Source organism: Lagopus leucura, unplaced genomic scaffold, assembly GCF_019238085.1.
Source record: "Lagopus leucura isolate 7727_CA_CO unplaced genomic scaffold, USGS_WTPT01 Super-Scaffold_810, whole genome shotgun sequence".
NCBI classification, from domain to species: Eukaryota; Metazoa; Chordata; class Aves; order Galliformes; family Phasianidae; genus Lagopus; species Lagopus leucura.
This window is the reverse complement of record NW_024962261.1, coordinates 7,299,821-7,321,158: the sequence shown is the minus strand read 5'-3', so window position 1 is coordinate 7,321,158 and position 21,338 is coordinate 7,299,821. Positions and strand designations below refer to the sequence as shown.

The following is a 21,338-nucleotide window of genomic DNA, read 5'->3' as shown; positions in this document are numbered from 1 at the left end:
CCACATTCACCACTTTTATGTCTGAGTCACCAAATCAAAAAGATATTTTGATCTAATTGAGTTTAAATCAATGGAACTGGGTAGAGTGTAATGCTTGCTGGCTCAGAAAACCATAATGCGCACCAAAGACAAGAAAAGAATGCATTTATTGATGAAGTATATAGAAAATGATATTTTTGCATATACATAGCTCTGTAAACAGACATTTGAATATCATAGAATCATAAAGGTTGAAAAAGACCATTAAGATCATCTAGTCCAACCACCAACCCCTCCCTGCCATGTCCACTAACCATGTCCCTCAGAGCCACATCCACACAGCTCATGAACAACAAGGGACTTTTGACCTCTAGGTCTGGCATTTGTGCTTGCGAAATAGCTTCTGTGCTCTTTTGAACAAGACATGTGAAGTAGGTCACACATCTGTTCCATGGTCGGCCAAAGCTCCAGGTGTGAGCAGCCAGGTGTTCCTATACATTTGAAGCCAATCCATTTGTATCCAGAGTAAGCCATCTTTTGAGAGAACATTTCTATTCTGGTTCCAGTGACCATAGCATCTTGTACTCAACAGAAACAAACTCAACAGAATTCCAGGTCAAGTCTCCACCCACAGGGCCAATTCCATTCTATGTGATCACATTTTTAAACAAAACCTTGACGTAACAAAGAAGTCACTGGTCTGAGTAATTTTCCCTATTTGAACCAGAAGCTATAGCTGAAAAGTTAGATGAATCTATGCTCCCAAAGGGGGCAGTTGGGCCTGAAGAAAGCACATCAGCGGTGCCTGTCCTTAAATTGCTGGTCACCACCAGTGCTACTTCAGTTCATGGTGTTTCTTCTCCTTTACATGAGGGACTCTGAAAGGAGAGAGGAGTTTTGACCCAAGAACTAGGAAAAGCTCTTAGCTGAGGACATCCTGGTAGCTTATTCAACATAGTTACAGCTCATACTGATGCAGTCAGACTCTGGAACAGTAGGAGTTCAGTCAATATACTTGATTTTACAAAGTAACATTTTTATTTGATTACTCAACACTGTGCTACTCCATGTTATTTGTTATTGCAGGACTTATTAAAGTATACATTGCTGTCATGTTACACATTTTAGAAACAATTGTAATTTCTATTCAATGACAGGATACTTTAAAACAGAATCTTGTACTAAGAATGCAGAGAATTTTATTTTGTTCCAAGTTTGACCATAGATCGTCTGTATTTTTGCACATTAACTTTCTGTTGTTTCTTAAACACAGTTATTAAACATACCTCCAAAAAAGTTAACCTTTTGCATAATACAGAAATGATCTCTTCAACTGTACTAATAAAGACTGTGACAGCTGAATTTAAATGTAACCAAACTCTTCCCACTAAAGTGTGATGAAGTTAGGAATAAAAAAGTATAATGATTTCTCTTGGGATAATTACGTGGGCAATTTATCATCACATTTGGATAAAAACTGAAAGCACCTGTATTATATATAATTAAACCTCATTAAATTGTATATAGAAATCAACAATTTTCTTACTGTTTTTCAAGTACAAAAGAATTATTTAAAAATGTTAAGTAGTAGCACCTCTTAAAAAGTTTTTTTTCTTTAATTTATCTCATATTTTTGATATTACATTATTTATTGTTCATATGGAGTGACTGTCAGATCATTCTAGAGGAATGTCATTTAATGTACTTAGCCTTAGAGTAAAAATGAATAAAGGTAATTGGCTGTTCTGTTGCATAGTTCATAGTTGATAAATGATTGTTGTGTGAAAAAAACTGGATGCAGTATTTTCAGAATTTAGTAATAAGCAGGAACTGTATTTGAATGCTGAATACAAGACTTTAGAAATAAATATATGTTAATATTGTGTTTGAAAAGCAAGAGGCCAGAATTTCTAATGCAAGATGACATTTCATTAATATAGAAACACAGTTTTAAAGATCTTACTTAATGCCTTTTTGCACATTGGCTCTTAGATGCTGTGACTGTCCCACATGCAGAGGTCAATCTGATCTGGTAGATATTCTTTAGTCCCTGTTTGTGAGAAAAGTTATTCTTCTCTGGATGTTTCTGCTGCACTGAAGATGCTGCAATTCACAGAGGGAAAACAGTTCTGCAGTAGTCCAGACGCAGTTTATTTATTGCTTTTATTAGGCATAGCATCTTGAGCTCATCCAGAGGTCAAGGGGCTTTCATGCTGAACACAGAATGTCTGATAAGCGTATACTCAGTTAATTAGGTGAAATGATGTTTGCTAAAATGTCCGTTTTCTATGTGTTTTATATTGTAACCACAAGTTGAAAATCACCAATTTGCTTTTTCCGCAACACCTAAATGTGTTTACAGAGACATAAGGTCCCTATTCAGAATAAATCATAGGCTAAAGTCAGGCTCATTCATTTTTTTTTTTAGATCTAGCCCCAGCTTTACTCAATATTAATTGAGGCATGGATCTACACTAAGCAAAGACAAATGAAAAATGCAAGATTGTGCATCTTTTAAATAAAAATAGCCATTGCCAACGGAATATTTCTATCTCTCATCTGGCTGACCATCTCTTAAAATTTACTTGCACGTAATGAAGATTAGCAGTAACAGAACTGCATTCTATGGGATCCCAAACATGAGACAACTACAGGAAACAGGAGTAATTACAACAGCTGTCAGAGGCTGTAAAATTAAATACACTTCCAAAAATGAAAGTAGTAGACTTAGTATTAGAAGTATTAGTATTAGTATTAGTATTAGTATTAGAATTAGAATTAGAAATTTCTAATTTCAAATATTGTAAACATATATTTGCAAATATTTGCAAACATTTTAATGGTGTCCCAAGTGCTGAATAAAAGAGCATTAATTTCCTGGGCACTTGTTCTCTGTGTGTCATGAAGAGGTTCTTCTATGTAAGCTTCAAACCATATGACATTCAGATATTTTGAAATTTGGCTCAAAGATCATTTTCCAATATTGTGCCCAAAACAGACTGACTTGATACTAATCAACCCCAGTTAAACAAGCTTCAGACCATAGTGTTCTGAGCAAGAAACAGTCACCTGGCTAACCGTACCTATTTCTGTTTCTTATCAACCAGGAAAGATGGTGAGCCTAGAATAAGCTTAGTGTGACAAAGTTTTCATAGTTTTATATCTAATTTTTGTTAAGCATTTTGATTAAATTAACAGATTATGAGATACTTATTCCCTCAAGATTGTGCTTTTATTTATTTTATAGTAGTGCAATAATGTCACTCTAAGATAAATAAGTACCCAATTGTTGTTTACTTTATTGATCTGCTTATTGCACAATCTTTTAAATTTTTCACAGAATCACAGAATCATAGAATTGTAGGGGCTGGAAGGAACCTGTGGAGATAATTGAGTCCAACCCACCTGCCAAAGCAGGCTCCCTAGACCAGGTTGCAAAGGTAGGCATCCAGTCTTGAATGTCTCCAGAGGAGGAGACTCCACAGCTTCCATGGGCATTTGTGCATTTGCGCAGAACTTTCCATGCTTCAGTTTGTGTCCATTTCCCCTTGTCCTATCACCATGCACCAGTGAAAAGAGTCCAGTCTCATCCCTGTGTCCCCACACCTTAGATTTTTATAGACATTGTTCAGATCGCCCCCTGAGTCTTCTTATCTAAATGCTGAACAGATCCAGGTGACCCACCCTTTTCTCACAGGAGAGATGCTCCAGGCCCTTTATCATCTTTGGAGGCTTCCACTGGACTCTTTCCAGGAGATCCCTGTCTTTTTTGTACTGGGGAGCCCAGAACTGGACACAGTACTCCAGGTGAGGCCTGACCAGTGCAGATAAATTTCATAAATTTCATAAAATTATAAAACTCATAAATTTCATCAATTTAATTCTTTCTGCAATTGGTTTTCAAGCCCTATTTAAAAAACATAATTTCTTAGTTAAAATATGTATAAAACATATGTCTGTATGTCCTTATAAATTATTTTAAATTTGTAGAACCATGTAGTATCACAAGTTGGAAGTGACCCACAAAGATCATGGAGTTCAACCTCCAGCTCCATACACCACCCAAACATGGTGTCTGAAAGCAGTGTCCAAACCCTCCTTGAACTCCAGCACTGGGGCTGTGCCCACTGCCCCATGCATCCCGTTCCATGCCCCCCACCCTGTGGTGCAGCCCCTTTCCCTGACCCCCAGCTGCCCTCCCCTGACGCAGCTCCATGCCGTTCCCTCGGCCCTGTCGCTGTCACACACAGCAGAGCTCAGCGCTGCCCTCCGCTCCCTGTGAGGAGCTGCAGCCACCATGAAGGCTCACCTCAGCTCCTCTGCTCTGGACTGAGCAAATCCTAGAACCACAGCCACTCCTCACACACCTTGCCCTGTAAACCCTTCACTGTCTAATAACTTTATGTCCTTTTTACATTGCAGCATGCAACCTGCGCACAATGCTGGAGGGATGCTGCACAATGCAGAGCAGAGGGTACAGCCCTCCTCAAATGGCACTCTGTGACTTCTCACCCTGTTGTCTGAAAACGTATGCAGGATTACTCTATCCCAGTTGAAGAATCTGACATTTGCTCTTGTTAAATTTTCCAACTTTTCACTCACCAGAGCCCCAAGTCATCCTCTGCAGAGCTTCAACTCTGGTATTGCACCTAGCACTTGCCCTTGTTGAACCTGAGTTGGCTATGATCAGTGACCATGTTGTCTTTAAAGTGCTTTTCAACAACTCCCAGAATGGTCTTCTACATGATTTTTCAGACATTGAAGTCTTAAAATTTTGGAGTTTAGCTTCTCAGAAACTTACACGTATTCCTTTTTTTAGATTATCAGTTCAAGGTCTTAGATTAACAGAACAACGTAGAGTGGAAGTCGCCTTAAAGATCATCAAGTCCAGTCTTTCATGGGAAAGAGAGCCTGGGTCAAACTGTCTGTCACACTGCCTAAATACATTTTGAAAATCTTCAGTGAGGGATCTGACCAAGTCCCTGGTAAAGTTGTTCAAATAGGTGATTATTTTCACTGTTAAAAATTTCTTCCTTACGTGAAAACAAATCTTCTTCTCATGTAACTCCCTTCAGTTGCCTGTTGTCTTCTCCCTGTGGCTAGCTGTGAATGCATCCTTTTTGCAGGTGTCCTGTAAGTGCAGGAATACTATGATGAGGTGAGGCTCCTCTGAGCCTTCTCTTCTCCAAAGTGAAAAGACCTAACTCTTTCAATCCTTCTTTCTCAGGCAGATTCTCTAGGCCTCGATCATCTTTGTCGACACTCTGCAACCTGTCCACCCTGTCCATTTTTTAATTTTTTTTTTTAATTCTGTAGACCAAAACTAAAACTAATACTTCAGGAATGGCCTGACAAGCACCAAGTAAAGGAGTGGTTGTATCTTGTATCTCTATTAGTAATGTCCCTGTATATGCAGCCCAGGATCTGTTTTGTCTTGCTTATTTAAGCAATGTACAGCTGACTCATGTTCAGTTTATTATCCTCCAAGATCTCCGGATCCTTTGAGCAAGACTGCTTCCTAGCCACACAGACCCTAATGTCTTCTGACACTATAGGTGTTTGATATTGGTGGAGGTCAAACACCTGTTTGATGCAGGTGTTTGTTCACTTTTGATGGTATCTCCCATGTTTCATCTACTGATGTAAAAGTGATGTATTTTTTCTCTTGCAGTGTGTATGATTGCATGGTAGTACAGTCACTACTGCTTAGTTCTTCTGTGTTTGTATTTTTATTTAAATATCTTGTTTATAATTCAGCTAGATTAACAACAACTTTAATTTGCTGTTCTTCCAGAAAATAACCACTTGACATTTTATTTTCAAACTTTTATCACTATTTTATTGGACTTTTTTACATGAAAATATCTGCAATTGTTCTAAATAGTATTCTCAAAGATTTTATCTTCTACCTGGTCTTACTATTTCGTGTACACAGTATTCCTCTTGGTAAATCTGGATTTGTCATGGAAGCTCTAGGAAAGTAGTGTGCATACTAGAAGTCTAGAATGTCTTGCCATGTAGTTTTAACAAGAATGGTTTTGTGAAATTTAATAAATTTATCACTATATGTTCATCTGTAACTAGTTTGTTTTATGTAGCATATATGCAAGTATTCTACTTCCTACCAATGTGAGTCATTCCATTATGATTCCATACTATCCGCTATATCAGGTATATAGAGATACCAGAGTATATATCAGAAGAGTTTCTTTTGAGTTTCTTTTTTTTCTTCTTTGCTGAGTATGTGTAGGTGTTTGTTGAATATGAAGAAATGTCTGCTTTGTTTTTCAGTCCTGTTCTTATACTACTCTTGAATTACTCTGCTGACTGTATAGTCCCTGCCAACCTTAGATGTATTTTTCTTCCTTTTAATAGCGTAATTTACAGTAAGAGTGAACTCTTTCATTTGTAATCGTCTTTTCATGACATTTTTTACTGTCACTTTTAACTTTCCCAAATATCTTTTTTTTTTCCACTTTATTCTGCCCTTGCTGTTGTTGACAAAATTTTTCTACATGGCAATTAAGGGATGCTTGATCTTTGTATTCCATCCTGAAACATAATCCTGAAGCAGTTTATTCATATGCTTAATCTGACGAGTTGTTTCTGTGAATTCAATACAATAACTTGATTTCAACATATTAGTCTAGATTGTATGTTTTCAGTTCTGGGGTTTGAGGAGTCTACTTAGAAAGTTTTTTAACTATCAAGTCTTGTGGTTGCCTATCTGTCATCTGCAGACAACTGTTTGCCTGCCCCACAATTTTGTTCTGAATCTTTTCCACACAAGTACACAGAAAATACAGGCTACAGTCATTTTAATTAAAAATTGAATATCTTCTATGAAGGACTACTAAATATTTTGAAAACTTAGTACTCTTGCTTTGTAAAATAAGTGAATATTATAGTGAATGATACCATTAGCCTATCTGTTAATCTAGTCAGTCCTAAGCACAGTTTTGAAATATGGTTTCTTCAAATGGATTCAGCTACAATTTATTAGATATTATTCTTCAATGTCAGCAACACAAACTACATATCTGTTCATGTTAGGACAAGCAAGCATACATATACTAGCTCCACAGTTTGCAAAACAACAACAACAAAACCAATACAAAACATTTAAGAGTGCACATTTAATCTTTTGATCTTCTGCTGTTTTGGAATACTAGTAATTAGAACAAGTGAAAATTTGAATTTAAACAGCTTATTAGTTCCTCCCACTGGTCTAAGAATTAGTGAACTCATGGTCTTGTAATATTGATCTCAAATATTGCTATGGTTAATGTAAGAAAGGAATTAGAATCATTTTTTTCCTACTGCAATGAAATTACTTAAGCAGAGGGATGAAGAACTGAAGATCATTCTTTTGTTGCTTATATACTGTTCTCATAGTTTATTGAAATGATAAATAATGAGATTGAAACATGTAGAACAAGCTTTGGTATAACTGAATTAATTTTAAAAGAGCTGGGGAATTATAGGGGATGTGCACCCTGTGAACTGAGTCTTTTTCCCTAATGACGCTTTCTTAGCATCTAATAATAACATGAAGATAAAGCTTTTTTATCTTCTGCAGTAAACATGTCAAGTTCTCAGTGGCATCTTTTAATTGTGAAAACCAAAGGTCTGCCTCAACTTTCCTATGTTAAGCATTTATATCAACTTCCTTGCATGCTTCGTTTTCTCTGTAGTTTCAAATGTGTGGGAGCATTTGATCAGTGTTCTTTTTAAATTCAAAATGAGCCAGCTTCTGTCTCAAAAGTGTCTTATTGTCATGATGTCATTGCGCCTCAAGATTTGTGACCTTTTGCTCCATATGGATTCATGGAGGACCACGTTGTGTTTTTGCAGACTAGATTGCTTTTGTCCCCCCGCTAGGGGGTATCAAAGCCTTTTGGACTAAAGTTTTACATACTAGTAAGTTTGCAGATAAATAAATACATGAAATAAAAATAATATACTAAAATAGACCAACAACAAGTGAAAGCACCCAACAGTGAAACAAACCTAGGGTTTATGTATTATAAGGACCGCCAGATGTCGCAAAGGCATCATTGATGAACTGTTTTTTTATCCAAAATGTGGCACTTATATGAGGAATAGTAGTATTGTGTTTGAGAGTTGCAGGGGCCATAACAGGTCAGTGAAATGTCCTTCAAACATTTGATTTTTACATTTGAGAATAGGCCAAGATGAAAAGATAACTACATATCTGACATTGACGTTACTACCATTTAGACAACCGATGCAATTGCCTTAGTGAGTGAGATCAATCAGACCTTTATTACTTTGAAAACCACAAAAAAGATTTAGTTTTTTTTCTTTAAAAATGAGAGTTTTCAACCTCATCAGATCACAAGCTTCTAAATGTAAAATTATTGTAATATGTATATAAATTTTCATTTTCTCCTTATTCTTTTAAAAGTTGAGTACTACTGAAAACATTAAAAAGAATAACAAGTAGTCTTGAAAGAATTTGAGCTGAGTTGAACGCATAAAATGGCAGTTTAACAAGTAGAACTTGGAAACAAGCATTTGATGATTGATTTTTTATTGAGACAGAATGAGAATGATACTGGATAAAGTGATTTTCCTTATTGAGAGAAAATATAGTGTTTTTCAACATGTCGTCAGTATGAATGGAAGCCCTGTCAAAAAAACTGAGCAACACATAATATCTTTTAAAAGGTAAATTAACATAAGTATATCACTTAGTTTATGGATCAAATTTTACACTTGTCAGTTTTATTCATAATGTCATAAAGTTTATATTGTAAAGGTAGTGTTATTACCTTTGTTATGTCCTGAAAAAGCCTAATATTAACTGAGTTCATTCTAGAATTTAAAGTATATTCAGCTGAAGAAATGCCAGTGCAGAAAATTAAGTCCAAAATATGTATTCATGTGCAGATCTTAGTCAAATCCCTAGTAATTTTAAGTACTTGAAATACATTATTCAACAAGTAACCTGCTGTATGTTTGCGTTTAATGGGCTCTGCCTGAGTATACAGAAGCTGTCAAGATAAAATATGGAACATGCATCATTCTAATTCAATTATGATTCTTCTTAAAAAATAAAATAAATGCGTGTCTGTGTGGGTTTGTGTTGTATGTGGAAATGTGCAATCTTTATTACTATGGTTGGATTTTATTTTTTTTTATATGCTTCCTCATAATTTCTCTTTGCTCAGGTACATGTATATCTATGCCACATGCAAAATGTATAAATATAAAAATTTTATTTTTTCAAATGTTGGAGAAGTTCAAAATGATAATTGAACTTACACTGGGTGCATGTATATATACTTATCTACATTTGTCCTTCTCCATGTTTCACATATTAAAACAAACAGTAAGACAGTTAGGTATATACATACATGCCTAATTGTCATGAAATAGGTTAAGTAGGCCCTGGACTTTCATCTAGCCTGTTGAGAATTAACGTCTGGAAACAAGCACACCTTTGTCACTAATTATTATTTCCTTGACCTTTGTATAACTGTGATATCAGTAGAGTTCTTAACTTAATAGGAAGGACATACTTGCATAATATTCCACAAACATTAAATTATTTAACTCTTTGACATCCTTGCATGATAACTGAGGTTTTTTTGGCCTTGCAGATTTTTATATGTGTCTGTTTGTGTACTATGCTTATGAGTTACCCACATATGGAATACTTCGTGTTTTGTTCTAAGACTTTATGTATATTTAACCTTTAATTTAACTAGCAGGTTGTAAGATTTCCATAAAAAATAGATGAGCTTTGAACTCACCGAATGTTATTGGTGTAGCACAATCAATCATTTCTAAAGGTTAATGGTGTTAAAAACCATGAGAACATATGTCTTATTTTTAATACTGTTATATTAGTAAAATTATTTAGCATAAAGAATTGGTATCCTATCCTTTGTGTTAAATTTGAATTTACAGTTTTTGATCACTAGGTTATAAGTTTTATTACCAAAGTTGAATGGGAATAAAAACAAATAAGTGTTTATATAAACTTTCTTACTATGAATAAGATAACTGATGGTATGGTAGCTGAGACATCTCTGTAGAGCTAAATTACTCTGGAATGCATTACAATTATTTTTGAAGTGTTTTTACTTCTTTTGATCCCATTCTGCTATGTTTTAATAAAATTTGACTTATATACAGTTGTTATCCTACTTACATAATACATAAAACTCTTGAATGAAATAAAAAGTCAGTATTTGAAAGACAGTGTAGTGTGGGGCATAAGATTTCAAATGGTAAAAACCTGCTGTGGCAACAAAGACTGAATCTGTTCCTGTGTTTCATACTTTCCTGGTCATATCTTTAAACCAGATAGTAACAAAGAATATTTATTTGTTGCCAAGCTATTGTAGGATTTATTTCTGAACTCAAATCCTAATTATCAAGAAAATTGCATCCTCTTTATCTCGCAGAAGGACACACTGCATCATAGTATATTCGGTTATTTGGTGCTATAATATTGTTACCTTGCTTGAAACACATGGTCTCTCTTGATATACAAGAAAAAATCTGAATCCATTTCAATAAATTAATAGGGATGAGAATCCCAATCCATCGTTCTTTTCAGAGGCTCACATACATTGTAATGAAATGCATTAGGAGTTTTCTTCACTTGAAATCCAAATGAGACCCATTTTGGCTCACACCCTTGACAGTCTCTTTTATAAGCACTGCTGTCTCCTGTTCATGTGTGGGCTTAGTAAAATGCTTCCTTTGTAAGATGCACAGAGACAATATAATGCCATGAAAGACGAAGGTGTCAAAACACAAAGTTAGAGGCAATCTAATCAATGCCTCCTGATTTAGCCTTTGAAGGCTCTCTTCATTAAAACTCTTTAATTGTGAGGCTTATCTTGAGGTAGAGCTGTTACTTAATATTTTTCAGTGTCATTCTTTGGACAGTCATTTGTACCTTTTAAACGTAATTTCAATATTCATTGTTTAGTAAATTGGATGCCTTGTTAGCAATAGTGGTGGTATGAATGACTTGCATTCAAGTGATTGAAGGTAATAGTGTATAAATGGTTGGTTCTCTCCCCTGAAGTTTAATGTGTTTTATTTCTCTGTGTGTCATTATAAAATATATGTTTTTCATTATTGGTCTTTTTATTTCTATGTATAGGAATGCAGGTTAGAATATTTTAAAATTATGAATAGAAAGATTTCTATCTGATTTTTTTTTTTTTTTTTTTTTTTTTTTTTTTTTTTTTTACTTTTAAAAATAATCATATTCAGTGCAAAGATTGTGAATGCTATGGAAGTGGTGAAAAATCTGATCTCAAATTACATTATTCTTTAAAAAATTCTGAAAAGGTACGAGATTTTTCTAAAAAAGATAGCACATAGGCCATTACTTCATGAATGATTGTGAAGTTAGTAGTAGCTGCTAGAAAACATCTTCTTGAAAGCAGCTGAAAACGAAGTATATCTGAAAGCAATTTAGAGATAATAATAATAATAATTTAGAAAATGCTTTTAAAAGAAATACTTATTTTCCACCTGAAAACTGCCAACATGTAAATAAATGAAAGTCTACAAGCTACCTTTTGTTCGCAAGCCAGATGACATATTTTGTTTAAAAAATAATAATCCATATGTATGTATAGTTTATATGTGTATGTTGTGAATTGTAGTATCATGTATATGCATGCATGGCATGTGTGTTATATATGACTAAATACATTTTCATATTACTATATTTGCTCATGGCCTTATTACAGATTTGAAAGATTTACTGGAAAATAAATATTGCATATTTTTACAATATCTCAAAAGCCTGCATCTGTTTAATAACTAAAATGTCTGGAAAGCTAAAACATCCCATGTTTTCATCATAATTATTAATAATGAAAATAATGTTAACACATAAAGAATCAGAAAGACCATAGAATTTATTTGTAGAAGTCTTTAAAAAATGAAAGAGAATTGAAGCAACTTTGACCTGATTTTTAAATGACTAGTGTGGCGAGTACAGCTGCTCTAGCTTAGTAATTATTTGTGATAGGTTGTTTTTGAGTCCCATATGTATAGAAGCTCCAGGCCCAACTACCTCATTTGCTGGCACACAAACAGATTCTTCCAGGTGCTGAAAATTAAATTTTAATATATTATTTAAATATTAAGAGAATTACAATTTCAGTAATTTTACTGCTACAGCTGGAGTGCAATGAGTGGCTACACACTACAGAGGTGGTTGCAAAGTCTACCAGAAAGAAAATTCCCACTGGTTTTAAATACTTTCAAGAAAGTAAATGTTTGATGCAAAGATCAGAATATATATTTGTTATACGCATATATATGTGTTTTTAAAGTATTGTTGGGATCTTGACTTATTTATAGAGTAACATTTTAAAATGTTACATTGCAATTTATATGATTTCACGTTATAAAATAAATAAAAGTTTAAGAAATGGTAGTGAAGAACTTAGTTATCCCTGTGCTGAAGATTTCAGTAAGACAACAATTTCAGAAAGCTATTAAGCAGATGGTTAACCCAAAGCATGTATTTAATAATTTTGTGTCAAGTTAATATATTTTCTGGATTAAAATTCGAGCAAGTGACTTTTGTGCATTTAATCACATGCATAAATGCTTTGCTGAACTGGGGATCTCAACCTTATCACAGAGTTCAAGAAAATTGTTTGAACTGTCTGGCTTATAGCAATTTTTTTTACCCTGAAAATTTTAGAAAGGTCCTCAAAACAAGGAAAGGCTAGTTTTAGGTAACTTATATGAAGATAAAACTGCACTGAATGGACAACGCCATGCAATAAAATATATTTTTCATTCCAAGATTGTTCTGTAACTTTTGTCCCTCCTGTTTCATAGTTTCAGCATACTTCTAACTATTCTAACAATGATCATCAAGATCCAAATTCAAATGTGGATTAACCAAGTTTGGAATGTACTTCTGATGGCTTTGATTTTTTTTTCCTACTTCAAAACATTATTACTGAATATAAATCTGTCCAGAAATAAACACTGCTATTCTCTCTATATTAGTATCTAACAGGCTAATCTTCTAAGGATCTTATCTCCGGTAGTTCTGTGGTCTTTTAATAAATATTACAATCCAGAATCTTTTTAATATGACATCTAATAATTCGTTAATTTATTTATTTTCATATTGCATTGGTAGAAATCATTGACTCGTTGAAATAACTTCATCTTTGTCTAGTATTCTGTCTAACCCACTGAAATTTTATTTTTCCATTCTAAAACCTGCCCTGCTCAATAAGGCCTTAAGCAGGACTGTGTTGTCAGCAAATTGCTCTCAATGTCATTTAATTTCTTCCCTACCTGGCTGAATTCTAAGAAGCTGTTTAAGCTAAATTAAATCAAGTTTCAATATAAGTTCTCCAGTTATCATTTTTTTGTAAAGGGGGATTCTTTCCTTTTGTTTTGATAATACTAGTGAACATGGGTTGGGATTCATTTTAATACTGAATGGATGTTTTATTTCACTGTAACCAGATCATCACCCCAGCTCTTGTCCCAGTTCTACCTCACTAAATCCACTAATTTTTGGATTAGACAACTTTTCTGAAAACTGGGTAGGCTATGTTACTATAAGATGCTGTTTAAGGCAAAAGTTATAACAATTTTTAAAACACATTCCAATCTTCATAAAATCATTTTGAAAAGAAGTAAATTGCCATGCTTTTATGTTAATTACAGAGTTGTATTTCATGATGAACAGTTCACGGTTCTTACAACAGTAATAATCTTCTACTATTTTAATAGTCATAGAATTTCTTCAGTTTGACATTTCAAGATGGAACTGATTTAAAACAAATCACCAATATGAAATAATAGAAATCGAGTCCAGAAAACAGAATTGTCACCACATGTCCTATTACGTTATACTAACTGAAGATCTGAATTTCTCCGTCTATCCACAGCATGAAAACATTTTTCAAAGCATCCCATCCTGTATTTCAGATTTGCTGTCTTTATTTTTACTTTTATTATTATTTAAATATTTTTGTGTCTGCTAAACTAAAACATAAATATGTTTAGTTCTAAATAAGCATCTACGTATTTCTTATACACATAGGTAGATAGGCTACACATAGATTTTCTGTTGCTAAAGTCTCTGCTATTCCATTCTGTTTGAAATACCTTTCAAGTATAATGAACTACTGCTGTTAATAGTTATCATAATATATTTTTGAACAGTTCTTTTGACTGCTCTAAGGTATTTCTTCCTCCTATCGAGAGATTCATTTTCTTACAAAGGATGAGTATGTGATTCAGGCTTACAAAATACATATACAGTCCACATATTCATAAAATAAAATATTACCTTTTTTCCTATTCAGATGTGTTAATAAAATTACTGCTGATTTCTGTACCATCAGAAGATAAATTTAACTGATTTGAAAATTTGATTGCTGAGGGCTCTGATGGTGTTTGTAACAAGGTCTGGGGGGATGTGAACCCATTTACATTACCTGACGGAATGTGTTCACCTGTCCTTTTTATAGGAAAGTTTTAGCCACACGTCTCTCATCGTCATCAAGACTGTCTCTAACCCCACTGATAGCTTTGATCATTATCCAATTAGATGGCTATTCCCTGCAATTTCATAAACCTTTCTAATGAAAATAAAATAGTTTAGATTTTCTCTTGCTCACTGTTAACTATTATTAATGTTTACATTGACTAGAAATTAGTTGTTGTATTAGAATCTCTCTCAAAAATGAAGCATGGATAGGTAGCTGTGCTAGCTGTTGCCTCATGCTTCTTGATGTTATAGGAAATATTTTCTTCTGACATGAAGGAGCTTCTTCTTTATTAAAATACAGAACCTATATTCAGAAGTATCAATAGAGTATATATTTCTATGTGTAGCAGTAAAAAAGATGAAGTTCTGCATTATGAAAAATACAATGGTAGAAACTTCTCAAACAAGCACTATCGTATTAATTTTGAAACAAAATGATTTAGAGTGTCATTTGTCTTTTCTGAGACCATTAAAAAAAATCAAAGCACTGTATTAGAAGTCTGTCTTTAAGAATTGAACATGCATTGTGTGAAGCAAATCCTGAGCTTAGTTTTTTAATTACACCACTGGAAGACAACAAACTGGCAAAGCAAATTATTCTCCTCTTCCATGGACTTTCACAGTGGCCTGGGACATTTTTTCCCCTGATTTATGGGAGACATTCCCAGAAAGCATGAATCCAATGAAGGCAATGACAAAATTTCAATAAGGCCATTTTTTCCTTTTGGACGACAAAGTGTTATTGAATTTTTATTTTTATTTTATTTTATTTTTACATTTCAACGGTGGCCAAAATTTTAACACTATAGTACAGATTTAAAGTCTGTAAAATCCCTTGTATGTAAAGAAAGCAGAAGAGGGAAGAGTGACAATTCAGAAAATATGTAAACTGTTTTCTCTTTCTTGCATTCTGTTACCAATAAATATCATTTTGATAACTGAAATCCATACTTAATGCTCACAGATTTAATATAATGGGAAAGGTTTCTTAAGTTTTTCTTCTGCACATTGTGATTCTGTGTGTTTATGATCCTGAAACTTCTTAAAACTATCTTCCCTTTAAAAGGGACTGCAGATGTGCTGTAGAGTACAAGTGAAGTACTTAAAACATAACCTTTGTTAGGGAATTGTCAAATTTTAACATTTAACTGATTTTTTTGCTGGATACTGAGATATAAGGGATTGACCCTTCAAGATGGAACAATTCTAATTGGAAGTAGCATAAAAGATGATAATATCAGTGGATTTCAATGTAGTGTAATTATATGTTGAAGCAGTACCCTGAAACTCTATTACTGCACATTGACAGGCAGTATCTTAAAAGCCAAAGTCAGGAAGCTAATTTCCAGGGAAAATAGTGGTAGACAGACTAATACAAAATATGTACTTTAATTTCAGATCTTCATAGCCTGCTCTCATCAGCTTTTTCTTTTCCTTCCTTCCTTCCTTCCTTCCTTCCTTCCTTCCTTCCTTCCTTCCTTCCTTCCTTCCTTCCTTCCTTCCTTCCTTCCTTCCTTCCTTCCTTCCTCTCTTTCTCTCTTTCTTTTCCTTTCTTCACAGATAGGTATTTTTATTGTTTCCTTCTACTAACTAAAATCCTGGCATTGTCAGATTGTAAAGGCTGACTAAACTTATGTTCAACATCTCTCTTTTTTACATGCTCAGTAATTAAAAATGGCTATGGGCATTTTTTATCCTTTGAGATTTACCAACTGCTATAGCATTTTTAGAATGATTTCTTCACCTGCTTTTATATGAAATAGCCAAATATCGGAGCATCTTGAAGTACTTAAAAAAAAAAAGTTTACCTCTAGGCTTCTCATTTTCAGCACAGCAAAGGCTATATCACTGTTCTACCATTCAATTAATTTTGAAATCCTAAGAACAAAAGTCATTAATAAGTCTTTTGTCATGGATAAAAAAAGAGAGATTCCTTTTTAGTATTTGTATGTCATCATGCCAGGCCTAGAAAATTAGCCTAATTTATTATTTAAAACACTGGTGGGATTCCTAATTGCATTCATCATTAGATATGACACGTTTAGAACTGAGAACCATATCCAGTGAGAATTTTCCAGTTTGAATTTTGAAATAAAAATATTTTTCAAGAGATCCCTAGCTATTGCTTGTTACTATGGCAACAGCCCTATTTGTCTGAGAGCTCTGCCCGCTGCCAATGAGAGCGCGAGCAGCGTCAACTAAACATACGAATACATCAAAGACAAATTCATATGCTCAATCTGATCAGCTCAATTAATGTAAGAACAGAAGCTGAAGGGGGTTAAAAGAGGGCATCCATTCAGGATAGATGAAGCCCCTTTTAGCAGAATATATACGCCGGCCTTTTGGGGGAGGAATTTAGCACACTGTCAAAAACATTATCAGAAAAGGAAAGTACTAGGCCTCCTACACCTAACAGATATGAAGCTGTCAGACAAAGAATAGCACTATTCATTAAATGACACTTATTTTCTCCCACTTTACAAGAATACAGTGAACAAAACAAGCAGGGGAGCAGCTGAGAGAGACACTTTTTTCTTTTCCTAGTGATGACAGACATGCAGCAATTATGGTGATAACTAAGGAATACTAAACAAGAAGCCAGGCTCCATTCTGTTTATCACCTAAAATTTTATGTTGCTAAATTTGCATGCGACTCTTGTTTTGTTTTATTATTTATGTCTAGGACAAATTAGATCCTTTTGTTTTTAACACGGTGCTTTCAGTTTAGTGAAGAACGCTGCTAAACTACACACATTCTCTTGTGTTTCTTGCTAAATGGCCATATCAAGTTGAAGTGCTTTTGAAGTAAGAGAGTTTCAAAGCACAACAAAAGTGCTGTTACCAGTGGGGGGGAATGGAGCATTAGTGCAGTGGCTGGGGTTGTGTGTTAGTTCTGCTGCGCTTTACTTAAATACAGTGAAATTTTCTGTTGATTCTTGCCTAGACTTTCAGAATGTGGTAGGGACGTGTTACTTAGTTTTATTGTTATTTTCCGTGTAGTCATAGCAAGTGTGTAGGTGTTATATGAGTTGTTGTGTTTTGTTTTGCAGCAGGTAGAAGTGAGAAGGAAGTCCCATCAGGTTGCTAGCTTTTAAGAATCTTACACTTAAGCCCTGATGATCTGATTTAAGGCCTATTATCAACAGTCTGCTACTTTTATCTGCATGATCGTGGCCTGATTGATACTGACTTTGTAGCCATGTACTCCATAATATGCTGTCAGGGAATGCTGACAGCTGCAATGAAAGAACAATAAATGTGGGGCAGCAGTAATGTAAAGGTCCAGCCAAGCTGTATGAAAACTGATAGCTACGATATTGGCTCCTATGTTACCACACATACCAGTCTCTTTGAGGATTTCTTGGTGAGTGAATTAAAATGGTCTCCTGATACACTGAAGGCAAAGTGTGGGGGAAGGCCTTCACTTGAAAAATCTGCAGATTGCTCAAACCCCACATTGAAATCTATGCACAGATGTAAACCTATTTTGAGGGAAAAAAAAAAAAAGAAAAAAAAAAAAAGGATCAAGAAATGTTTCTTCTGTGAAAAAATAGATAAATAAAAATTGCTGCAATTATGTATACACTGGAATACATCAGTTCATAATATTATGGCCAAATTTAATGAGTTAGTTTGTAAGCCATCTTTTGCAGCTAAGTTTTTGAGGAACTTTTTGATTGTCATTTATTTTTACATTTCTTATCTAAATAGCAATAAGGAATTGGCAGTTTTCAATATAATTAAATATAAATATCCTCATCTTTATTTGTTATTCTTAGACAGTTTGTGACTTTGAAGTAGGCCTTGAATTAAGCTAGGATCTGTGACATTCTGAATTCAGTGTTTTTTATTTCATATTGTAAACAGATGTGTGTCCACTGTAAAACTAAGCTAGTAGAATGCAGATAAAGCAAATAAAATCTAAATTCATAATGGAAAATCCTGTTTCCATTCCTTTGGCATGTAGCAATTTTGTTGTGTCAAATGCTGCAAGAAGCTGTATGTCAAATAGCAGTATCTATCTTCTTGGGAAATGGGAAAAAGTGTACTTTCTTGCATTCTCTACCCTTCTTACCAGATAAATAACACTTTGGTGCCACATTACTAAATAAATGCAAATTCTGATTATTTTATTATTTAAAACCATGAGCTAACACTCCAGAAAGTTCAAATCCCATATTTGTGAAAGGTAAAAAATGAGTTCTCCACAAACAGCTAATTGTCATGGTTCTAATTAGGTATTCTGAATGCATAAAATAACCACTGTTCTTTAGAGATGTATTTAGTTATTTTAAACATTTTTGCTCTAGCTGGGCTTGAAAAAGCATTTCTTTTAACAAAAGTAAACGTAGATGAGTTTGTAATTTTTTAATGGTAATGCTAGTAAATCTGTCCATCTCTGAAAGAAAAAAAACCTTTGGTCACATGCTGTTGCTGAATCATCTTGAATCAGTGTATTGAATCAATGGCCCTTCTACTGTTATTAAGGTCTAACATCCTTCTACATGTTCACATGCAATAAACTCAGAGATGGATTCACAGAGTACTTGCCAATCTGCAATAACTTCTGCGAGCAGTTCTAGCTAGCAACCTTGTCTTAGTATGCACTGGAAAAAATGTGTATATTTGATGTTTGCTGGGACAATCTGTGCCCTGGTACTGGCATGCTGAGCTCATGACACACTTCTTTCTAGTGTAGAGAATGTCAGTGTTTGTGACTTTCTCATGGTAATTCTTATGCTAAATATTATAAAGCATAGTTCTAGCAGTATAATGATGCACAGTGTTTACACTCTACCAGCAACAGGTAAAAATACTTCATATGAGAGTGTGCAAGCAGTCCAAGGGAAGAATTAGAATATAGAGAATTTCCAAGCTTACCTACAAATACATCTGCTGGTCAGTGAAACCATAAGGCCAACTCCCTGTATCCTCAATCAAGAAATTTCGTTTTTTGTCTATACTGTGATTAGTTGAATAAGGAAGGCAAATGAAATCATTTGACTTAACTGCTGCAATGGTGGTCTTTCTTATACATTTGGATAATCAGTATGCAGCATTCAAGTTTCTAAAACAATATGCTGCTTTTATATTACTGTCATTTGAAAAGGTATATGCTCCTACAAGCTCTTCACCTTTTATGTAGGTATGGGTTAAAATCTCTAAAATTCATAATTATAATATTTTTTTTTTAGGGAAAAAAAAAGTCAGTTCTAGCCTGATACACTGCACAATATGCCTGGAATCAGCCTGAAGCAAATTTTAACATTCACATTATAACCCTCTGAAAGTAGGGATGTATAATGGGAACACTGACAGACCCTGAATGACACTTAGGTTGACAGACAGTAGCACCACTAGGCACCCATAATTAGATCTTTTGTGTGCTTGCAGTTAGCTAAAAAACGCTCCCTAGTTTATTAGAAAAACTATTTCAAAATTAATCATCAAAAGGTAAGCTGTGTCCTGATGAGGGAAATAAAACGAAATGTAAAAATTGCTTTTACTTTTGAATTCATCATGATGAATTCAATCATCTTTCATGATTTCATTTTAAGATACCCAACTGATAAAGATTTCATTAAAAATATCCAACAAAACTCATCTATATAATGAATTTATATTGTGGAACACAAGCTTTATTTTCTTCATTAATAGTTGATAGTCATTATAGGTTATTTTGGGGTTTATTATACACTGTAACAAATTGTTAGCTTATTAAAATACATGTGCATATCTTTTTTTTATAAGGAGTTACAATAGTTTAAGCTTCTTGGCTTCCTTGAATTACTGGCTATTTTCAAGTTTTCAAAAGTTTACAATGAAATGCACATTAATTGAAATTATGGCATAAGGTATTCTGTATGTAGCATTTATATAATGAACCTATAAGGCCCGTGTATTCTGAAATTAAAAACAAAACAAAAAAAAAAAAAAAAAGAAAAAAGAAAGCTTGTATAATACATACTTTAATTTTAATCAGTCTTATTTCAGATGAAAAATTCAGACTATGATCAGCTGCATTTAGATAAGAGGAAGCAAATTTCTAAATTTTTTTTTATGCAGTCATTGTATAGAGTTCATGGTAATAAAGAGAAGTTCTAAATAGTGATTGAAAATGACAATTTGACACAGAACACAATGAGTTGAGTTTCTGTGTTGTGCTGAAAAGATTAAGTAAATAATTGGTTTTGTAGAATTATCTAAATTAATAATAGGCCAGGAAAGTATTGTGTTACATATAAGATGCAATGGTATAAACTTATTGCACACTGGAGGTCACCCTTGCTACTCCAATATTTTTTATGTTTTTGTAGAAAAAAGTGCAGGCAAGTATCTTTTCCTGTGCACATAAAGCATTTAAAAATACTTTAAGCAATAAAGCAAGTGTGTGTTTGGGATTGTGTTAACTCCTTAACTGGTTAAGCAGTACCCTTTATAGGTACAGACATTTCAAAAAAGTCTTCTGTGTGTGCATTTACCTTGATACAAGGGCTCTGCTGCACTGAAACTTGTGCTACTGGCAATTGCTGCTATCACTCTCTAAGTAAGCTAGTTTAAAGCTAGTACTGGTATATCTAGCTAGATTGCCATTATTTGGCTAGATTACCATGAAGACTCTTTCGTATCTGTGCAGATGTATTAAATTAGGCTCAAATTAACTGTTATGTCCTCAGATAGGTATAATTAAATGTTCTGCTCAGTTGATGAACAGAGTGCAAGGTTCACATTTGATTAGCGTAAGATCAGAGCTGAAAGATCTTGAGAAATCCATCACTGTAACCATAGGGATCTCAGAGGAAAAGTTTGAAAATCAAATCAATGT

At 34.0% G+C, this 21,338-nt stretch overlaps 1 protein-coding gene across 4 annotated transcripts in view; it reads left to right on the top strand.

The window, feature by feature from the left end:
* KIAA0825 (KIAA0825 ortholog) overlaps positions 1-21,338 on the top strand; it is a 227,978-nt gene that overhangs the window by 131,801 nt on the left and 74,839 nt on the right. Inside the window, exons 20-21 of one of the 4 annotated variants that reach the window (XR_006177965.1) lie at positions 3,320-3,419; positions 4,402-4,619. The exons of the other annotated variants lie outside the window; for them this stretch is intronic. The gene's annotated coding sequence lies outside the window, so the exon portion shown is untranslated. Of the gene's footprint in view, positions 1-3,319; positions 3,420-4,401; positions 4,620-21,338 lie in introns of those variants that run through there. 4 annotated transcript variants of the gene reach the window in all.